This window comes from Diabrotica virgifera, chromosome 3 (genome assembly GCF_917563875.1).
Source record: "Diabrotica virgifera virgifera chromosome 3, PGI_DIABVI_V3a".
Lineage (NCBI taxonomy): Eukaryota > Metazoa > Arthropoda > Insecta > Coleoptera > Chrysomelidae > Diabrotica > Diabrotica virgifera.
In genome coordinates this window covers 5,700,618-5,723,609 of record NC_065445.1, presented here as the reverse complement: position 1 = coordinate 5,723,609, position 22,992 = coordinate 5,700,618, and the positions used below count along the sequence as shown (strand labels likewise).

Here is a 22,992-nt window from a genome sequence, read left to right as displayed (position 1 = left end):
TGTATGGTTATTGCGTTTTAAAATTTGTGGGAAGAGAAACAACAAAGGTTAGTTAATAGTTATACTGCCTTTTTAAATAGTTTTCATATTATATTTTTGAAGTTATACTTCAAAATGTTTTAATTTATGTATGTATCAGTCCAGAAAAGGTGTGGAAAGAATATATTAGTGTTTTTAAATATATTTTTCTACAAACGTGTTAAAAATGCAATTTTTAGGACTCCATAGGAGCGTTAAAAATGCTACTTTAAGGCACTAGTGCTTTAAAATTTTTAAGGCACTGCAGTTAAAAGTGAATTGTCAAATTGTGAAACGTCAAAATATTTATATTTCATTTATTAACATTAATATTAATAATACAACTTGCGCAATTTGAAAAAGGTGGTTTACAAGGTTTTTTATTATAATTTTGTGTCTTTGGATTTGTCTTCCTTGGGCGTAAAATAATAAAACATCTATTTTTATATTTCACTTGTCACCGTGATGTACAATTATGTATATCTGAAAGGTAAGTAGCATGCGGCTTGATGGCCTTGTTGGTAGAGCATTGGACCAGAGATCAAAAAATCGCGAGATTGCGGGTTCAAATCCCGGACGATTCATATTTTTTTCTTTTTTTTTAATATTTGGCGTTTTGGTTCATTTTTGGTAATTATTGTTAATTTTTTGTATTGTAACTAGTAGGTATATTTATTTCGTTGAAATTATATTATAATAGAAGTATAACTTCTTACGTGCGTACAAAGTACACACACATTCTTTTTTTTTAAACAAATTCACAAAAATAATTTTTTTATTTCTAACAACGTTTTTTAGATAATTTGGGTCATTCTGAACAAAAAAGGTCTCTTGTCATTTTTCTCTAAAATTGACTGTTGTCGAGTTATACGCGATTAAAAATTTGAAAAATGCGAAAATGGCTATTTTCAAGGCTTCATAACTCGATTAAAAATGATTATTATGAAATTCAAAAAGTAATAAAATCAAGACTCAAATACCTTCTTCAACGTCCTGAAGAGATTTTTGTCATTATTTTATTACAAAGCTGTTATTTTTAGTTATTAACAATTAGCGCTATAGTCCAACTGTATCGTCGCCCCCGTTAGCAGAACTATTTTGATTCGATTTATTTGCACAAACTTACTCAAAAAGAGGACTGTATAACATATTCACAGGGTGCCGGGCGGTGCCGTGGTCGAAAAATTTTTTAAACAATTTTTTTTAAACAAATTCACAAAAATAATTTTTTTATTTCCAACAATTTTTTTAAATAATTTGGCTTATTCTGAGCAAAAAGGTCTCTTGTTATTTTTTTCTAAAATTGACTGTTGTCGAGTTATGTGCGATTAAAAATTTGAAAAAGGCGAAAATGGCCATTTTTAAGGCTTTAACTGTTTAATTGTTGAAGCGGATGAATTAGAATAATTGCCGTGATTGATTCTATTATAAAATATTATTTAACTTATCGATAGTTGATGAAAAATTGAATAACATTCGCAAAAAAAAATAAATAAACAATATACTTGCAAAATAAATAAACAAAACAAAGTTTTAAACTTTGATGTGGTCACTTTCTGACTTTCTTTATAATAATTTTCAATCGAGTTATTAATAATTAAAAATGGCCATTTTCCCATTTTTCAAATTTTAAATCGCGTATAAGTCGACAACAGTCAATTTTAGAGAAAATGACAGGAGACCTTTTTTGCTCAGAATGACCCAAATTATCTAAAAAAAAATTGTTGGAAATGAAAAAAAATATTTTTGTGAATTTGTTTAAAAAATTTTCGACCACGGCACCGCCCGTGGATATGTTATAAGGACCTCTTTTTGAGTAAGTTTGTGCAAAAAAATCGAATCGGAATAATTTCGCTAGCGGGGGCGACGATACTGCCCGGTCTATTAGTATTTTTATTTAATGTCATATTGACAGCTTTAGGTGTATTATGCATTATCTTTATATTTTTGTTGGAAATTCATATCATACAGGAAATATTTAACATTCGGTAAACATTAAACAATTCATTACTTTCGGTAAATACAAATAAAATTTTTACAGATTACACATGAGTTTAAATTCGTATTATTAATTTGTATTTACAATAATTATCATCTACGTTACAGTCAGTTTCAAATTCTGCTTCGCAAGTGACGTCACACTCGGTATGCGCCTGCACATACCGGTAATTAGTGTATCGTGGAATAAACAAGGTCTAAAAAACATGTCGAATATGTTTTTATCTATTACTTGCGATGTCGGCATTTTCGCTTGATATTTTATGTAAAAATGAAAAACCCGTATCCAAGCACCAGTTGAAATTCATGCCAAAAGCAATCGCTTCTTTTTTTGACTTTAATACATCCAGAAAAATACACCGAACAGCGCTTCCGGCCTTATATTTTTGGTAAATTTTGGTCCTGATTTATTCCCAACGAATTGGCAGGGGGTTAGACATATAATATATTACCTGGAATGTATGGGGAATATTCCGATGAAAAAAAGGCTGAAAAACAATATTTGAGGCGTGTGTTTACATATATGCCTCAATATTAAATGACGTATTGTAATGGGAAAAATATTGGCAATTTCTTAGAAATATTTTCTTTCGTTTAGGGGTAGATAATCAAAGCAATAACTGCTATAAAGACAATATAATAAAGTTTATTTTCGCTAAAACAGACGGTTATACAACGATTCCCAGTTAGGGCCGCAGGGGCAAAATTTCCGCTCCAATGCTTTTTAGATGCATTCGTTTTTTTGAAGTTATACTTCTTTACGATCGAGGGTGAAATTTTATAATTCCCTGGCGCATGCGCAGACAGACAGTATGTAGTTCGTTGCTAATCTTTCAAATTATGTAGATTGTAGATAGATATGTATCAGCGCAAATAAGTCATTAAAAGAATATATTAGTGTTTTTAGTAAATGTATTATTTATTATAATTTTTGTGTCTTTGGATTTGTCTTCCTGGGGAATAAAATATTTTATAATAATAGTAAGTATATTTACTTTAAATTTTAAAATATTTTTATACATACTTCACTTGATCTATTAAATTTGCCAGTATGTATGAGAAATCTTGTAACCTGTCAAAGCAAAGGCAGTGTAGCTCAGTGGTAGAGCGTTCGAACGGAGATCGAGAGGTCCCCGGTTGAAATCTGTGCGTTATCTAACTTTTTTTTTATTTTTAGTATTGTTTTAATAAAAATTTTTGAAAAGTAGTAAGTAAAAATTAGTTTAATCTTTAAATACACATAAACTGTTGAAAGTATATTTATTTCGTTGAAATCATATAATAGAAGTATAACTTCTTACGTGCGTACAAAGTACACACACATTCTTTTTTTTTTTTGAATCCTGAGAAAACTAACAATTTAATAAAACTAAGTATTTCTGAAAAATTTAAACGCGGAATGATAGATTACGTTAATACCGAGGGCCGAAAGTCACTTAGACTGAACAAAAAGTTTCTTTTGAATGCGATATTTGAAATTAAAATTCGCACTAAATTTTTTTCTTTTTTTTTCACCCCTGTAACTTACTAAAATAAACATTACAGAAGTTTTCAGGGACTTTCGGTCCTCGGTAATAACGTAATCTTTCATTTGGCGTTTAAATTTTTCAAAAATACTTATCAGTTTTCTTAGGATGAGCCGAAATTTTGCGCATATCCCCTTAACGAGTAAGCGTCACAGTAGTAATTCAGGTATTTTTTTAATAAACATAGCATTTATTTCTTTCGGCATTATCTGCTAAAGAAAAACACGAAATTACTGACTATCTAAATGTACCCTTTTAAATGGACCTGCCTTATAACAAGTTCACCATTACAGAAGTTAAACACATTATGGAAGAAATTAACATTAAAAAGCTCCTGGTTTTGATTTAGTGTCTGGAAAATTCTACCAGAACTATTTGAAAAGTGCTACAGACTTATTACTTATATATTTAACTCTATATAACGGCTAAATTATATTTCCTTTGCATCTGGAAAGTTGCCCAGATCATCATGATACAGAAAAATAGGAGAGTTGTCTTCCTAGAGACCGATAAGTCTACTACCAATTCTTTCCAAGGTGATTTTCTGTTTTTAATGTCCTTATTGCTTCCCTTACCTACCCCTTCTCAATGTTTACCTCTTCGTTTGTCGTCATTTCCGGTGTTGGTGGTTCATTATCGTCATCTGTAGCAAATAGAGATCCAAAGTAGTCTGTCCATGTTTCCTTCTGAATGTGTTTCGTTTTTATTAGTTCGTTCCTCTCGTTCCTTTGTCCTTTGATCACTCTTCATATTTCTTTTTGTGTTTTGTAGAAGTCGTGTTCCAGCTGTTTTAAAAAGCTATGTCAGAGTTCCCTTTTTTTGGTCTGACTAAAGTATTCTTTTCATTTCTGATTCGTTTATCATGGTTGTTTAAACACATGCAATAAACAAAGCCCGAGAAAAAATCTAAAAGGTTAATTCACATGTACTATGACTTGCGTACTTGAATATATTCGATACGCGGACGACACTGTACTAGTGGCAAGAACAGTAGAAGAATTACAACGATTACTTACAAACATAAATATTGCTTGCAACAATTATGGCATAAACATTAATATCAAAAAAACAAAGTATATGGTCTTCAGTAAAATTATGACACAACCAGCACATATTAGTATAAACGGCATTCAAATTGAAAAGGTATCAAGTTACAAATACTTGGGAACTTTAATAAACGAAACTGGAGACCAAAACAATGAAATAAAAAGACGTATCGAAATTGCCAGGGCCACCTTCATAAAGATGAGAAAATTCTTCTGCAACAGTGATATAAGTATCCCTCTACGATTAAGAATGCTAAGAGGATACGTATATAACACGCTAGTATACGGTGTAGAGGCCTGGACTCTCAAGCAGAACAACATAAAAAATATTGAAAGTTTCGAGATGTGGTGCTACCATCGAATGTTGAAGATAAGTTGGGTTGAAAAAATCACAAACCTTGAAGTAATACGTAGGATAGGAAGAGACCCAGAAATTTTGTTAACGATAAAACGAAGAAAATTCGAATATTTGGGTCACCTGATGAGAGGTCATAAATACGCATTACTTTAAAATATATTGCAAGGAAAAATAGAAGGAAAACGGAATTCAGACCGTAGAAGAATGTCATGGTTGCGGAATTTGAGAGAGTGGTTTGGCTGCACCACTAATGAACTTTTTAGGTCAGCTGTAAACAAGATCAGGGTAGCCTTGATGATTTCCAATCTCCGATAGGAGTGGCACAAGAAGAAGAAGACTATGACTTGCAAATAAAATTCCTTTACACTGATATAAAAATAACTACAGTATTTTTATTCGTTTTGTATATTTAGGATAATACCAAAAGCCAAAAAGGTATATCAATGTCTGTTCGAATTTTGTTTTAACTCAATTTGGTTAAATCAATGAAACGTGATCCCAATTCGAAGAATCAACAAACAGTCGTATTAATACGGTGTAATTCAATCAAAGCACTCGAAAATCGATTAAAAACCTTTCGGCGGCATTAATTTCCACATCAAAATTTTACCTTGTAGTTACTCTACAATTCAAATATAGAGCAGTCACTGAAGGTTTTCATTAGGGCTGGGAAAAAACCTATCAGTTATAACCTAAAACCGGTTAACTTACTCCGCAATAATCGGTTTTCCGGTTGTTTTTTTGTCCCGATAATAACCGTTTTTTTTTTTAAGTAATAACCGGTGAAAAATCGTACAAGTTACAAAATAATGAATTCATAGAAGAAATCTGGAAGTTTATTATATTATACTAGATGACCCGGTGAACTTCGTTGCACCTTAGATAGTGGGTCATAATTAGATAATGTGTTATAATTTTGATTCTAGGTCAATAAAGAACTTGCATAAATTTGAAATTCGAAAAGAATGTTATAAATCGCAACATAAAACAATTTAAAACATGTATCAAAGATAAAAAGTTGTTTTTGTGTTCCGTTGGGAACCTAAAGACAATTCTAAATTCAAATTATTGCAGCTAGCCTAAAACGCGTCGTGTCGTCATAGGGTTGTGTGTCTAAATTCTGCACCAGCAAAGTAAACAAAATTGTATATAATTTTAATTTTATTTTAATTACTGACCCGACGAACTTTGTACCGGCGGCGGCGTTATTGTGAATTAAATAATGATATCTCAAAGTTCACTAACTAAATTAACAAAAAATCTAAAAAATATCATGTATGACAAAAATTTGCATCAATGTAATGCTTTTTTATAAACAATACTCTATTCTTGGTGCAAAATAAACAACGATGACGGTTTCCCGACGCGCAAAAATTTTCCGTGTGCCAAACCTGAAAACTCGTTACTTTTTAAACGAAATTTTTCTTGCAATTTTCAAACGGTAAGTCCGTTGGAATCATTAGTATACGCGGGATCAAGACATCATCTTCTTTGTATATTTCCAAACCATCTCTCTTATCAATTAAAACACATATTCTTCTATTTTAAAAACAAAACAGTACAGTAGTTTGCATTGAGACATATTAAAAATATAACATTCTATTGATATGACCAAACCATCTCTCAAATGAAATCAAATACTTCATACTCTTTCACTCATGAATTGAAACACATATTTTTCAACTTTTAAGTAGGCAAAACAGTGAGTAGTATTGAGAAATATCAAACATATATACTTAATTTTCTTTTGATATGACCAAACCATCTCCCTCATGAATTACAAACACATATTCTTCCACTTTTAAGTCGGTAAAACAGTAATTTGCATTGAGAAATATTAAATATAATATATAATTTTCTTTTGATCTGTCCAAACCATCTCACCCACGAATTCAAACACATATTCTTCCCCTTTAAGCCGGCAAAACACTGATTTGCATTGAGAAATATTAAACATAATATCTTATATATTCGAAAACAATGTTATATAGTATATAAAATTCTTTTCATATGACCAAACCATCTCGCTCATGAATAAACAAACCCATATTCTTCCATTTTTTCAGCAAAACAGTAACTCGTATTGAGAAATATTAAACAAATTTGTATAAAATTATTTTGATATGTCCAAACCATCTCTCTTATAAATTAAAACACATATTCCTTTATTTTGAATAGGCAACGCAGTGAGTAGCATTGAGAGATATGAAACATATATAACATTCCTTTGATATGACCACACCTTCTCTCTCAGGAATTCCAACACATACTGTTGCACTTTTAACACAATGCGTGTAACGTATTGTGTTAAAAGTGAAACAATAATAAGTTGCACCCATAGAGCACTGCATGACTCAGTGCATTTTTAACTCGCCCCCATCAAATATTAAATGTAAAATAAATTTTATTTTTTAATTCATACCTTAAAATTCTAAATATTAATTAATTACGACAATAACAAAAAATATTATCGATCATTTAAGACACGCAATAGTGTTCACGATATTTTTCGTTTGTTCATCTAGTTAACATGAATAAACTGGATGGTTTGCCCAGGCGAAAGCAAGCTTTTTGACAATTTCGTAAAATTAAAAATTTCATATTTTATCCAATTTGAGTCCAAAAGTTAATCTGCTGCACTTTTCTATTATAAAATTTACCGTTCTTTCTTCTTCTGTGCTCAGAATTTTTCTACGACTTACGGTTCGCGCTAACGGACGGCATAACGCAGTTCTGAAACGGACTGCGGTAGAGAAGTAAAAATAGCACCGTTTTGTACGGTAACAAAGCCTGCGAATTAGAATTTTATATATATAGATGTTAAACCACGAAATTTTTTTAAAAAAATAACGGTTAAAGATAGAAAAGTGAAAATTTAGGATTGTATGTATCTTTTGCTTCTGAATCATATACAATTAAAAAAAATCGGTTTGTCGAAAAATAAAAAAAAAATTTTAGGGGGGCAAAGCCCCCTTATAACGTACGGCTATGAAATATAGATAACAACCTACTCCCTGTCCGGTCGAGTCCACCTGCCAAATTTCATGAAAATCGGTCAAGCGGTTTCGGAGGAGTACGGTAACAAAGCCTGCGAATTAGAATTTTATATATATAGATTATATGATCCATATTATATTAATCCACGCTCATATATTTACAGAAAACTTATATAAGCTGATTTAAAAGCGTCTATAAGCTAGACAACTAGTACGCATTACATTATTCTTCAAACCTAGTATTGGCTGGACGATAAACACGAATTTGGCTAATGTCTTTTCATCAGTGTGCCAAAGTTGTAGATTACAAAACTCATGATAATTATCAAGCAAAGATAATAGAAGGTCCAGTCTACATCAACCAAATCCCAGTAGAAAAATTGATGACCTACAACTATCTCTGCGCCCTAAACAAATGAAGAATGTACCAACAACCAAGATATAAGAACGCTATCGAAAAAGCTAGATCCACCTTCAACCGGATGAGGGACTCCTTCAATATTATGGTATAGTTAGACCCAAACCCAGACCTCCAAAGTGAAAGTTATCCTCCAACACCAAATTGTTCTATATGGTCCATATAATGTTCAGAAAAAAGTCACACAATTTTGAGCGTCGGGTTTGGGGAGGAGAGGGGGGAGAAATATGTAAATTAGTAGTTTTTTAGTTTTTTCGTCAATATTTCTAAAACTATGCGGTTTAGCATGAACAACCTTCTATACAAAATTGTTCTACATTAAATTTGAAATAAAAAAGGTCCTATGCATAACCCTTCTAAAATGAACGGTTCCAAAGTTACGGAGGTAGTATAGTATAATTGGTCCAAAAAAAGGCCTAACCCAGACATCCAAAGTAAAAGTTTTCCTTCAACACCAAATTGTTCTATATGGTCTACATATTGTTTAGTAAAAAGTTACACCATTTTGAGCGTCCGGTTTGGGGGGGAGATGGGGGAGAAGTCGGTAAATTAGTAGTTTTTTGATGTTTTTCGTCAATATTTCTAAAACTATGCTTTAGCGTAAATAATGTTCTATAGAAAAATATTCTACATCAAATTTAAAACAAAAAAGGTTTTTTATACATAATCGTTATAAAATCAACGGTTCCAGAGATACGGAGGGTGAAAAGTGGAGGTTTTCGATACTTTTTATATTTACCGATTTCTCCCCCCTCCCCCCCCAAACCCGACGCTCAAAATGGTGTGACTTTTTTCTGAACATTATTATGGACCATATAGAACAATTTGGTGTTGGAGGATAACTTTCACTTTGGATGTCTGGGTTTTTGGTATAGTTATACCATACATTGCCCAAAAAATATAAAAAGTATCGAAAACCTCGACTTTTCACCTTCCGTAACTCTGGAACCGTTGATTTTATAACAATTGTGTATAAAACCTTTTTTGTTTTAAATTTCATGTAGAACATTTTTGTATATAATATTGTTTACGCTAAAGCATAGTTTTAGAAATATTGACCAAAAACGTAAAAATACTACTAATTTACCGACTTCTCCCCCATCTGCCCTCCAAACCGGACGCTCAAAATGGTGTAACTTTTTACTGAACAATATGTGGACCATACAGAACAATTTGGTGTTGGAGGAAAACTTTTACTTTGGGTGTTTGGGTTAGGCCTTCTTTTGGACCAGTTATACTATACTACCTCCGTAACTTTGGAACCATGCATTTTAGAAAGATTATGCATGGGGCCTTTTTTATTTCAAATTTAATGTAGAACAATTTTGTATAGAAGGTTGTTCATGCTAAACCGTATAGTTTTAGAAATATTGCCGAAAAACGTAAAAAAACTACGAATTTACCGATTTCTCCCCCTTCTCCCTCCCAAACCCGACGCTCTAAATGGTGTGACTTTTTTCTGGACAGTGTGTGGACCATATAGAACAATTTAGTGTTGAAGGATAACTTTCACTTTGGATGTCTGGGTTATGCCATCTTTTGGATCAAGTATACTATACTACAAGAGGCACAACCTAGTTCTTGGTATAAGAGGTACTATGAACGAAGATATGAGGAGGTCCACAAAAAATTGAGGAATAACCGAAATCACAATCAAATCCTGAAATCGAATGTTTTTTCATCTTATTCTTCATGTACCATGTCCTTTCAGAACGTTAGTTACTATTATAGCTATCTTGATTTTATTTACTGCCACCCTAAATAGCATGCTTATGTCAACACCATACCAATCTCGCAAGTTCTTCAACCATGAGGTTCTTCTTCGTCCTGGACTGCGTTTGCCTGCTATTTTTCGTTGCATGATATTTTGTAGCAACCTATATTTGGGACCTCTCATTACATGTCCGAAATACTCCAGCTTTCTCTGCTTGATGCTTTTTATGATCTCAGTAGTCTTGCTGAGACGTTCTAATATTGTGGAGTTTAGAATCTTCTCCACCCAGGAAACTTTTAAAATTCTTCTATAGCACCATATTTCGAAAGCCTTAAGGCGATTTAGATCGATTTATTCACTCTCCAGGATTCGACACCATAAAGTAAGACCGAGAACACGTAGCAGCGAAGTAGGCGGATCCTCAATGCCCTTTTTTATTTCTCTGTTACATAACACTTTGGACATTCTTCTAAAAGCGGCTCTAGACTGCTCTATCCTAGATCTAATTTCGCCGTGACTTTCTGCGTTACAATTTATTTGCTGTCTAAGGTAAACGACTTTATCAACTTGCTCAAGTTTGGTATTATTTACACGTTATAGACTGGTTAGGTTTTATATCCTGTTGTCTACTTATTACGAGTATTTTGGTTTTCCGTATGTTCAGATCCAGACCTGCCTCCCTACAACTCTCAACGACACTATCAAGTAGTGTTTGCAGATCTTCTCGACTAGAAAATAGGAGTACTGTATCGTCCGCATATCGCAAATTTATTGATGACTTCACCGTTCACAAGTATTCCTTCTTGTTTTTCAGAAAGTGCTTTTCTGGAAATTCTTTCGGAGTATACGTTGAAAAGCAGGGGTGACAAGAGGCATCCCTGCCGTACTCCTCTTTTAATATTAAGAGTCTGTGATTCCACACCATCTACTAAAACTGATATTGTTTGATTCCAATATAAATTTTGTACTTATTCGAACATTTCTGCCGTCCAAGCCAATGTCTTTTAGAGCTTCGATCAATATAGAGTGCTTAACACGATCAAATGCCTTTTGGAAGTCAATAAAACAATAGTATATGTCTACAGAGATATCTCGACATCTTTGAGCAAGTACGTTCATTCCAAACAGTGCCTCTCTCGTTCCAAACCCGTTACGGAAACCAAACTGTGTGTCATCCAGATATTCCTCGCATTTATTGTAGATACGACCATGTTATTACCTTCAGAAAAATTTTCAATAAGTGGTTTAACAAACTGATGGTTCTATAATCAGCACAGGTTTTTTGCCAGTTTGCCAAAATTGTGGATAACTGTAAATACAGAGAACCAAGCTCAGGATAATTAGTAAGAAAAAGACAACAGAATGTCAAATATATGTCAACCAAACCCCAGTAGAAAGAGTGATGAACTACAGCTAGCTCGGCATAACGAATGAAGAATGGACCAATAAGAAGGATACAAGAGCGCTCACAAAAAGCTAGATCCACATTCAACCGTTTGAGAGCATCATTCAAAAGCCATAACCTCGTTCTTGGAATAAAAGTAAGAATACGACGATGTTATGTCTTTTCTGTCCTTTTTTTCGGTGTTAATTTGTGGATCTTGAACGAAGATATCTGCAGAACATTGGAAGCACTTAAGTACTTAAAATCTCGTTGACTGACTAGTCATGAATGAGGAGGTCTTCAGAAAAATGAAGAATAACCGAGACCACCATCAAATGTCGAAACCTACAATATTTCGAACACATTATGAGAAATAAATCCAGATATGCCCTGCTACAGGACATCTTGAACCGTTTATATATCGATTGATTATCTTGGTGTCGATATACAGTTGAGTCCGCGAGTCTTTACCCGTGCGTCATCACTTAAAGCATACGAAATAAGTCGGAAATCTATTTCACGCAACAACAACTGACAGAAAGTGGCTACTGTTCCGATTACGGGTTTTATTATAAAATTTGACGTTATCATATATATAGAATGTCTAATGTAAGTTTTGCTTCAAAATTTTTGCGCAGAATTACAGCTACATTTGAAGTAGCTTAATAAATTCTTTTATTATTATTATTGATTAATAAACAAATAAACAATTTATAAAAAAATCCAATAACATATTTTATTTTTGTTATTTTATTCACTTTGACGGAAATCTAAACACAGTCATTTCTTTACTGTGTGAATGACGTTAGCTTTGTATGTTTTAAATATTAATTGCCTAAATATAATTATTTACCTTAAAATTTCAAAGCCCAATAAAAAATTAGTTGTGAAAACAACTGTTTCTGTAATATAAAGAAACTTCAAAACGTAAAAATTCGACAAAAACCGCAAAAAGTTCAACTGACTGACAGCCACAAAATTAAACAAATCAGAAACGTCAAACAAATTGTGCTTAAAATATGAAAACACACCGAATCGTCTTTTTTGTACCTATCTTTTTTCAATGCACTGAGTCTAGATGGTTCATAAAAATAACATGTGTTGTTACTTAATAACAAACGGCAGCTGGTTTGTCATGAGTTTCATGCATGGAAGAGAATGATGCTAGATAAAAAGTATGTGTTTTATCTCGCCAGGTATTAATGACGCACGGGTAAAGACTCGCGGACTCAACTGTACCTATTCTTTTAATAGTATTGATATCGATATTATTGATAATATTGATCGATGCTATTGATTAAAAAACCGAACACCGTTTTTTTAGAATAACGTTTTTTTTTATCGGTTATAACTGCTAGGTTAAACCGTAAGTAAAAAAACGGTTTAACCAAAAACCGGTGTTTTATTAACAATCTATTTAAGATTGAATACTTAGATTTGAGTACTCGCCGAAAAAAATATACTACATTTACAAAGGGTAAAAGCGCAAGTTGACACCATGTCGCTTTTAGTCCTTGAGGTATCATCTAACTCTAACCACTCACCAATGTTCATGCAAATCGATGGAGGTTAAACGAAATCGGAGGTAATAGCTTACATTATTTACCTTCAGTGACTGCACTATTACTTTAAATTGAAATAAGCGCTCAGGACTACTGAAAGTAAACATTGTAGCCGCACAATTGGACTATCAATATCCACTTCCTCTATTCCAGTAATTAAAACAGAAGAGATATTTATTATTTGTCCTTGTTCAATATTTAATTACAGATTTATTGTAGGTGAGAATTAAACAACAAGAACAATGGTATTTATTAGGAACTATTATAAGAAGTTCTGTTAAGAGGTTGAATATAACATTATTATACAGAGTGAGTTTTATGTATGGAAACCCTCACATTTTTCTGAAACGGTTTGCATGATTTTTATAGATTTTGGTGGGTAAGGGTTTTCTAATGCGGCCCATATTATAGAGGTAATTACTCTGCAGTCAGATCTTCCATTTTTCTGGAAATCTAATGAACTTTCTTATTTCAAATGGAACACGCTATATATTTTTTACGTTTTAACGTTTTACGTCAAGTGTCACTTGCTACCATATAGTCATCATGTGAACAAGTCAAATTCGAGCTCAATGGTACACTTCGCGTCATATAAAACTGGTACACTTTTTTTTCCCAATGTAAACCTGTGTTCAGACTGACAATTATTGTTCGTGAATCACTTCGTTGTTGCCATCACAGATAACGGCATTGCATTAAATCTAAATACAAAAAAATAACGTTTAAAATGTATATTTCGAATTGTAATACATATATTTAAATTTCACACTTGTTCACTGTAAAAGTTATTCATTTTGTATTAATTTCAAATTAAATTTTTAATTTTTCCAGTGTGTTTTATTTATTCTACACAACTTAATGCAGTTTTGTCCTACAATTTACGAGAAACCAATCACACCTCTCGATTTGACATTAAACATAGTAATTTAAAGTCATGTCAAGATTTATTATCTATCATTATATTTGAATTGAAATATTGTCATAAATTATAATAAAACACAAATCAATGTATGGATACTTAATTGAAATGACGGAAAATTACAATTGTTTTAGTTTTTACCTAGTTTGATATAATATTTTCGTTGAACTGGCAACGTTGTCCTAGAAATTGGAATGACACTTGTGACAAGATCAACTTACACAACTTGAAAAACACGATTTTCGGTTATAAGAGTTGTACCAGTTTTTTTTGAAGCGAAGTGTACCTAGAGCCATAATATATTGGATATTTTAGACATCCATGTTTAATTTCACATTATTAATCTATGTTCCTATGACGGATCAATTGTAAAGGGTTTTTACCCACATAGTTTTGTATTTTGGTGGTTAGCATAATATATTCACGTAAGCACTGATGATGATCGGTCATTCGATCGAAAACTAGTTCTGTGATGTAGCCCCTTTTAGGGATTTTAACAAATATACCTTTTATAAAGGATTTTATCGTTTTTGTAATACCGGGTGTCCACTTATATTTTCCCCCATTTTAACTGGCTATAACTTCTAAACGACTCAAGATAGAAATATGCGGTTTTCACTGAAATGTTTTATTTTAGTAAAAGTTTTGTTTGAATGTATTAAATTATTTATATCACTTATAAATAAAAAATGGCGGATTTTTGAAAAAAAAAACGTTGTTGACTTTTTTTATTGAAACACCCAGTATATTTTTTTGTAAATTGAAAGAACGGTCATTTACCTCTCCAGCGATATACAGTTTTTTAAAAGCGGTTGTCAAATGACTGAGCAATTAATTTTTAAAATGAGAGATGCAATCTGGAAATCACATAACATAATATCAATTTGCTTAGTTAATCGTTATGTTATTTAGTAGCTAAGTGATATCCACGTTGCACCTCTCATTTTAAAAATTAATTACTCAGTCATTTTACAACCGATTTAAAAAAACTTTATACCGCTGGATAGGTGAATGATCGTTCTTTCAATTTACAAAAAAATATACTGGGTGTTCTATTAAAAAAAAGTCAACAAAGTTTTTTTCAAAAATCCGCCATTTTTTTTCGTAATTGAAAGCGATATAAAAAACTCAATCCATTCAGACAAAACTTTTACTAAAATAAAACATTTCAGCGAAAAAAGCATATTTCTATCTTGAGCCGTTTAGAAGTTATAGGCAGTTAAAATGGGGAAAAATATAAGTGGACACCCGGTATATGGTATACAGTCAACTACAGGAAAACTTTTTCCTCGTGGAAGTAAAAAATAATTTTGGAAATTACGAAGTACATAAATTCATCCTCAAAACTTCTATCAGCTCCCCGTAAGAATTTTTGTCACGTTTTATTCTAAATCAGTGTTTTTTAATTTTTAATGAAGCGTATATGTGGGGATGGGCGATCAGGCTGCATTAACAACTAACAAACAATGATTTAAAAAAAACAAGCCCAAATTACTTATCGGCATCTAATAAAATAAGGTTTGAGCTTGAATTTAGGCACTTCGTAGTTTCAAAAATATAATTTTTATTTGTGTTTTTGAACCTTAAAAATTTTCATTTTTCGTATTTTTTTCAGTTTTAAATTGTTTATAACTCGAATATTATTAACTTTAGAGAAAAACTATAACAACAATTTTTTGATTTAAAAAAATTGATTTTTATGATTTGTTTAATTTTTTTTTAAATAAATGTAGAAATAACTCCGAAGTTATGGCATTTAGGTATAGGGAATATAACATGAAAAATAATCATGTCCAGACCAACAAATAAACGATTGATTTGGATTGCCTGATTATTTTAAAATATAATTGTCAACAAACTGTCAAACTAAAACCAGAACTTTTAACGATTCTCCCAAAAAATATTAAATTTTAACCTTTTTCGAAAGAAAACAAAAGTGTTTTGTTATTAAATTTGATGATAAAAAATTTAATATTTTTCGGGAGAATCGTTAAAATTTCTGTTTTTAATTGACAGCTTTTTGACATCAGTATTTTTTAAGGACTTCAAAACGCAAAAAATATACAGGGTGTTTCATTTATAAGAAAGTTCATTAGATTTCCAGAAAAACGGAAGATCTGACAACAATGTAGTTACCACTATAATATCGGCCGCATTAAAAAACCGTTACCCACCAAAATATATAAAAATCGTGCAAACTGTTTCCGAGATAATTGAGGATTTCCATACATAAAACTCACTCTGTATAAAATATGGCATGCCATATATTTGAAGCTAGACAAATATTACGCTACCTGACTGAAAGTATTTAAATCGGTTAGTATATATCAGTCAGCTCTAGCTCCCTTAGGAAGCATTTTCGGACTAGGTGAATTGGGTTAACTTGTTTTAAAATTACCTGAAGAATCTTCTGGTCTTCGTTTGTCGGGAGAGTTTCTGGACACCCTGGATATATGAGATAAATTCCGTTTAATTTGCAAGATTTTCTTTATCGTAATTATATATCAGTTGTGCATACTGAATTGGATATAAAGTAGGCTAATAATTAGAATGTAAATTTTGTTATCATTGCTGCTGCCGTCCAGTGACTAATTATATCGCATATTGGTTATGTGCAATCCAACGCTTTGACGTACAAGTTAGTGATGATTTGGTATTAGTTAAGCAATTGTGTTTGTCGTGTATATATACTCTGGAATATTCTAATTGCATTGACGTTATCATCATTCTCTTTGCCTTATCCCTATGCGGGGTCGGCTTCCCTAATTGCATTTCTCCACACAATTCTGTCTTGGGTCATATCAATGTTAATCCCCTTTACCAACATGTCCTGCCTTATCGCCTCCCCCCAGGTCTTCTTTGGTCTTCCTCTCCTACTCCTTCCAGGAATCTGCACTTCAGCTATTCTTCGTATTGGGTGATTAACGTCTCGACGTTGAACATGACCGAACCATCTTAACCTATGCTCTCTCATTTTGGCATCAATTGGTGCCACACCTAGACTTCCCCTAATATACTCATTTCTAATTTTATCCTTCTTTGTCACTCCACTCATCCATCTAAGCATTCTCATTTCCGCCACATGCATTCGTTGTTCCTCTTTCTTTTTCACTGCCCAACATTCAGTTCCGTACATCATAGCCGGTCTTATGGCTGTTTTATAGAATTTTCCCTTCAGCTTCATTGGAATTTTTCGGTCACACAACACACCACTCGCTTCTTTCCACTTCATCCATCCAGCCCTAATTCTACTGCATGCATCTCCATCTATTTCTCCATTACTCTGTAATACCGATCCTAGGTACTTAAAACTATTGCTTTTCACAATCATTTCACCATCCAAAGATACCATTTTATTTGTAGTAGCTCCATCTTTAAATGAACATTCCAAATACTCTGTTTTTGTCCTACTAAGTTTTAAACCTTTTTCCTCCAGAGCTTGTCTCCACTGTTCCAGTTTTTGTTCTAAGTCTCTTTCACTATTTCCTACTAACACGACATCATCAGCATACATTAAGCACCATGGAATGTTACCCTGTAGTTTCGCTGTTATCTGGTCCAAAACTAATGAGAATAAATACGGACTAAGCACAGAGCCTTGGTGCAATCCTACTTTCACATGAAATTTATCAGTCTCTCCCACACCTGTCCTAACACTAGTCGTTACTCCCTCATACATATCCCTCACAATCTTTACATATTCACCAGGGACTCCTTTCTTATTGAGTGCCCACCACAGAATCTCTCGAGGAACTCTATCATATGCTTTCTCAAGATCAATGAATACCATATGAGCGTTTGTTTCTTTACTCCTGTATTTTTCCATCAACTGCCTTATAATGAAAATTGCATCTGTTGTTGATCTACCCTGCATAAAGCCAAATTGATTCTCGGATATTTCGGTCTCTTCACGTATCCGTCTGTCAATTACTCTTTCCCATATTTTCATGGTGTGGCTAAGCAGTTTTATAGCCCTGTAGTTTGTACATTGTTGTATATCTCCCTTGTTTTTGTAAACAGGTACCAGTATACTGCTTCTCCATTCGTCTGGCATTTGTCCGACTTCCATAATTCTATTAAATAGACCTGCTAGCCACCTTGTTCCTGTCTCTCCCAATGCTCTCCATACTTCCCCAGGAATATCATCTGGTCCTACCGCTTTTCCTTTCTTTATTTTTTGAAGCGCTTGAGCATTGCGTCAATTGCATTGACGTTATATCAAGAGCAAATATAGAAATGTTTATGTTAGCGCAAAAGTACAATATTGCAGTACACTATTGGACTGATTTAAGTGGAAAGTTGTTGAACTATGTCCTCCAGTTTTTTTGTTAGAAACTTCTATCTTTGCAATATGTAACTACGAAAAATTTAAGGCGAACAACATAGTGTGTGTCAGGAAAAAAAGTGGCACATTAGCCTAAACATTATCGTTTCCTCGTCTTTATGATGTATTATGTAAATAATTATCACTGTTCTTTTCACTTGTTATAACAAATACCAAAAAATCTAGATAAAAAACAAATTTTTTACATTGACCAAATAAATTATATTCATAGCATTGATTAGCAGATACCTAAACAGTTTAAAGGAAGAATTTGCGAAGTTATGATGTTCACGAAAAATACAGTTAATGTGGCAAGGTTAAATAATGGCTAATACAAGTTTGAAAAGGTAGAACACTTTAAATATCTTGGGGTTTCAGTTAATGGAACTAATGGTATAAGCATAGTAATGAATGAAAAAATCCTGGTAGGAAACAGAACCTACTGGAAATACAACTTCCTCAAAGACAAGAAGCTTACTCCGAATACTAAACTGAAAATTTCTTCTTCTTGCAGTACCGTCTTCTATGGGAGGTTGGCTACCATTACAGCAATCTTAACTTTGTTGGCTGCAGCTCTGAACAACTGTATTGAACTGCACCCATACCACTCCCTTAAATTTCGCAACCAGGAAATCCTTCTACGTCCCACATTTCTCTTTCCCGAGATTTTTCCTTGGATTATGAGTCTTAGCAGAGAGTACTTTTCTCCTCTCATTATGTAGCCTAGATATACCAGTTTTTTCGTTTGTATGGTTTTTATCACTTCGCATTCCTTCCCATCTTCAGCAAAACATCTTGATTTGTTACTCTTTTTTTTCATGGTATTTTCCACATTCTCCTGTAGCACCACATTTCGAATGCTTTAATGTTTTTGATGTTTATCTTTTTCAGTGTCCAAGCTTCCATGCCGTTCAGCAGAACGGAGAAAACATAGCACCTTAACATTCTCGTTCTTAAGTTTATATTTATGTCCCGGCTGCATAGGAACTTTTTCATTTTGACAAACGATTGTCTCGCTATCTCTATTCGCCTCTTGATTTCTCTTGTGTGGTCATTAGTATCAGTGAACCAAACCCCTAAATATTTGTAGGACGTAACTCTTTCAACTGGCTAATTATTTATGGTTAAATTCACATTGGTGTATAGCTTCTTTGTTACAATCATGAATTTAGTCTTTTTGATGTTCAGTTTTAGACCATACTTATTGGTATAAGTGTTTATGTTTTCCATCAAATACTGTAAATTTGTTAGGTTATCTGTTACTATTAGCGTGTCATCATCGTATCGTTTATTGTTAATTAACTCTCCGTTAATGTTCATACCAATGTTTTGCTCTAGGAGCGCTTCCTGACATATTGTTTCGCTATATATATTGAATAGTAGTGTAGAAAGCACACAACTCTGACGCATACCTCGACGAATCTCAATTTTTTCAGTTAACTCATTATCAACCTTGATTTTTGCTGTTTGTCCCCAATACAACCTGGATATGATGTTAATATCGCGACTGTCGATGTTTTTGCTTCTTAGGATTTTATACAGCTTTTTGTGTCTGACTTTATCGAAGGCCTTCTCAAAATCTAGGAAACCTACGTAGAGGTCTTGGTTTACATCCAAACATCTTTGCATTAACACACTCAGACCAAACAAAGCTTCCCGTGTTCCCAGTCCACTTCTGAATCCAAACTGTGTGGCGCTTATGTCCTCTTCTAATTTATTAAATATTCTTTTGTGAATTATTTTTAAAAATACTTTTAGTCTGAAAAATTACAGAGCAGCAATTAGACAAATCACATACTATGGTTCTCAGGTAATGTGCATGATGCAGAAATATGAACAAGGATCGAGGATCCTAGAGAGGATCCGGAGAATAGTAGGCCCACTAACCTTAGGTAATAATGAAAATAGAATATTGATTAACTATGAAGTAAGAGAACTTTTGAAAGAAGGATTTATCAAGGGACACAGAGATTCAGATGGATGGGACATATGAAAAGGTGAAATTCAAAAGCAGTTATCAGGAAAATCAACAAATGAAGGCCAGTATCAGGCAGACCACGAAGAAGCCCGAAAACGAGATGGTAAACCAGATAATTGCAGACCTTAAGAAAATGGTAGTAGAATGGATAACTTTAAGCAAAACAGGAATGAATGTAAAAGTATTATAGAAGATTCATGTATCAATCAATTGTAAAACCAAAATGTTATTATACACTGATTCTCCGCGAAAAATGAATCGGAGCCTTCCCAGTCACTTCACTAGGAGTGTAGCTGCTCTATCAGCGGTGCACGTGTATCTACCAGGTGAATCGAAAAGTGCAAATTTAGGGGGTAAAATAAACTTTCTCCTGTAAGGTTTAAATTTAAGTATGTGTTTGAGTGAGTCATTTAGAAGAAATGTGTACAATGACAGGCGATTCTGAAGAACATAAGACCTTGCCAGGCGAGGGGAAAGATTAGGGGTTTTCCTAAAATTATTCTTTTTGCATCGAACAAATTTTTTTTAGGTTTTTTGAATCATTCCAAACAGAAAAGGTCTTTAGTGATTTTTCTCTTAAGTTAATAGTTTTTGTTATATAAGCGATTGAAAATTTTGAAAATTGCGAAATCGGCCATTTTTAACCCTAAATCGGACATTTATCTAAAAATTTCAATGTTGCCAAGGTACGTAGATATTCTTTAAACATTGATTGATGAAATCCAGAAGAGTTTTTTGCAATAAAATATCGAAAACCCCTTTGTTTTTTTAATTGCTAATCAAGCGGGCGCGACACTGTAGGATAAGTGAGGACGTTTGAGTTTGCATAAATTCATTATCTCGAGAATGGGCAAATTTCAAGAGAAATCCTCAGACAGGTCGATTTTTATTTTTGAATTAGGACTTTTTGGCATATATATAATACTAGTGATGTCATCCATCTGGGCGTGATGACGCAATCGATGATTTTTTAAATAAGAGTAGGGGTTGTGTGATAGCTCATTTGAAAGGTTATTTAATTCTCTATTCAGTAATATAAACATTAACATAATTATTTATACAGGGTGCACAAAAAATTTTTTCTTCTATTTGTCAAATTGAATCAAAGTTAATTTAATAAAAAAAAATTTTTGTACACCCTGTATAAATAATTATGTTAATGCTTATATTAGTGCATAATAGAGAATTAAATAACCTTTCAAATGAGCTATCACACAACCCCTACTCTCATTTAAAAAAATCATCGATTACGTCATCACGCTCTGATGGATGACGTCACTAGTATTATATATATGCCAAAAAGTCCTAATTTAAAAATAAAAATCGACCTGTCTCAAGATTTCTCTTGAAATTTGTCCATTCTCGAGATAATTAATTTATGCCAACTCAAACGTCCTCACTTATACTACAGTGTCGCGCCCGCTTGATTAGCAATTAAAAAACAAAGGCGTTTCCGATATTGTATTGCAAAAAACTCTTTGTGATTTCATCAATCAATGTTTGAAGAATATATACCTACCTTGACAACTTTTAAATTTTTAGATAAATGTCCGATTTAGGGTTAAAAATGGCCGATTTCGCAATTTTCAAAATTTTCAATCGCTTAAAAAAATTTGTTCGATGCAAAAAGAATAATTTTAGGAAAAACCCCTAATCTTTCCCCTCGCCTGGCAAGGTCTTATGCTCTTCAGAATCGCCTATCATTGTACACATTTCTTCTAAATGACTTACTCAAATACATACTTAAATTTAAACCTTACAGGAGAAAGTTTATTTTACCCCCTAAATTTGCACTTTTCGATTCACCTGGTAGATTCACGTGCACCGCTGATGCCTGCCAGGTCATGGTTTTTAGCCTTGGTGTGCTATGAATTATCACTAGAAAAATTTCTAGCCTTACAGGACGACCGTTAGTCGGAGGGTTCACTAGCTCTTAGTCTATTACTCAACTCGTAGAACTATAGCATAAAACCTTTGCAATGTGTAATAACTATAATATACAATCACTTTTAAAACATATTTTATTTTTATCAACGTCATAAAATTGATACAGTGTTTTGTTGTGTTTGAGAGTAAAATTGTATTTACCCCAGATATATAAATACATATACCATTTCTATCTGATACAACTATTCAAATGTTAGTCAATAAATCAGATAAAGCCGGCAACAAACAATATTAGTTATATACACAATTTAAAAAACAAAACTATGGAAATAAATTTCATAGTTTAGCAATTCTATCAGGATCTACACTACAACAAGAAAACACTACAATACATAGTAAGGTTAGTAAATACATGAAGTGTTAATGATTGAATCGATGCTTTGGTCTTCGATATTTAATGGACTATATTCCGTTATTAAAAGGAGATGTAACAGATATTGAAAACTACAGACCTAGTAGCTTGTTATCTCATTTATACAGGGTGAGTCATGAAGAACTGTACATACTCCTACCTCGTATAGAGGCCCCTATGGGGAATAACAAATGACCACTAAAAAGTGTCTGCTCCCATTGTTTAATAATATACAGGGCGAGTTTCGCATTTTGACAGAAATTTATATTCGTCATAATTTTTGAACGGTCAGATCGATGTGTCTCTTATTTTGCTCAATCGTTACACTATTACCACCTAATCAACTGATTTGTTCAAACTAGAAATAAATCAGGTCCGGCCTTAAAAAATTAGTTCGTTTGGGTCTTAGAAAAAATTTTACCCTGTATACTCTTTATGAAAACTACATAATG

The 22,992-nt window shown here is 32.9% G+C and overlaps 1 protein-coding gene across 11 annotated transcripts in view; it reads left to right on the top strand.

Moving 5' to 3' along the window:
• The window catches only part of LOC114326616 (hemicentin-2-like), a 1,177,760-nt gene that overhangs the window by 924,886 nt on the left and 229,882 nt on the right, over nucleotides 1-22,992 (top strand). The window lies entirely within an intron of this gene.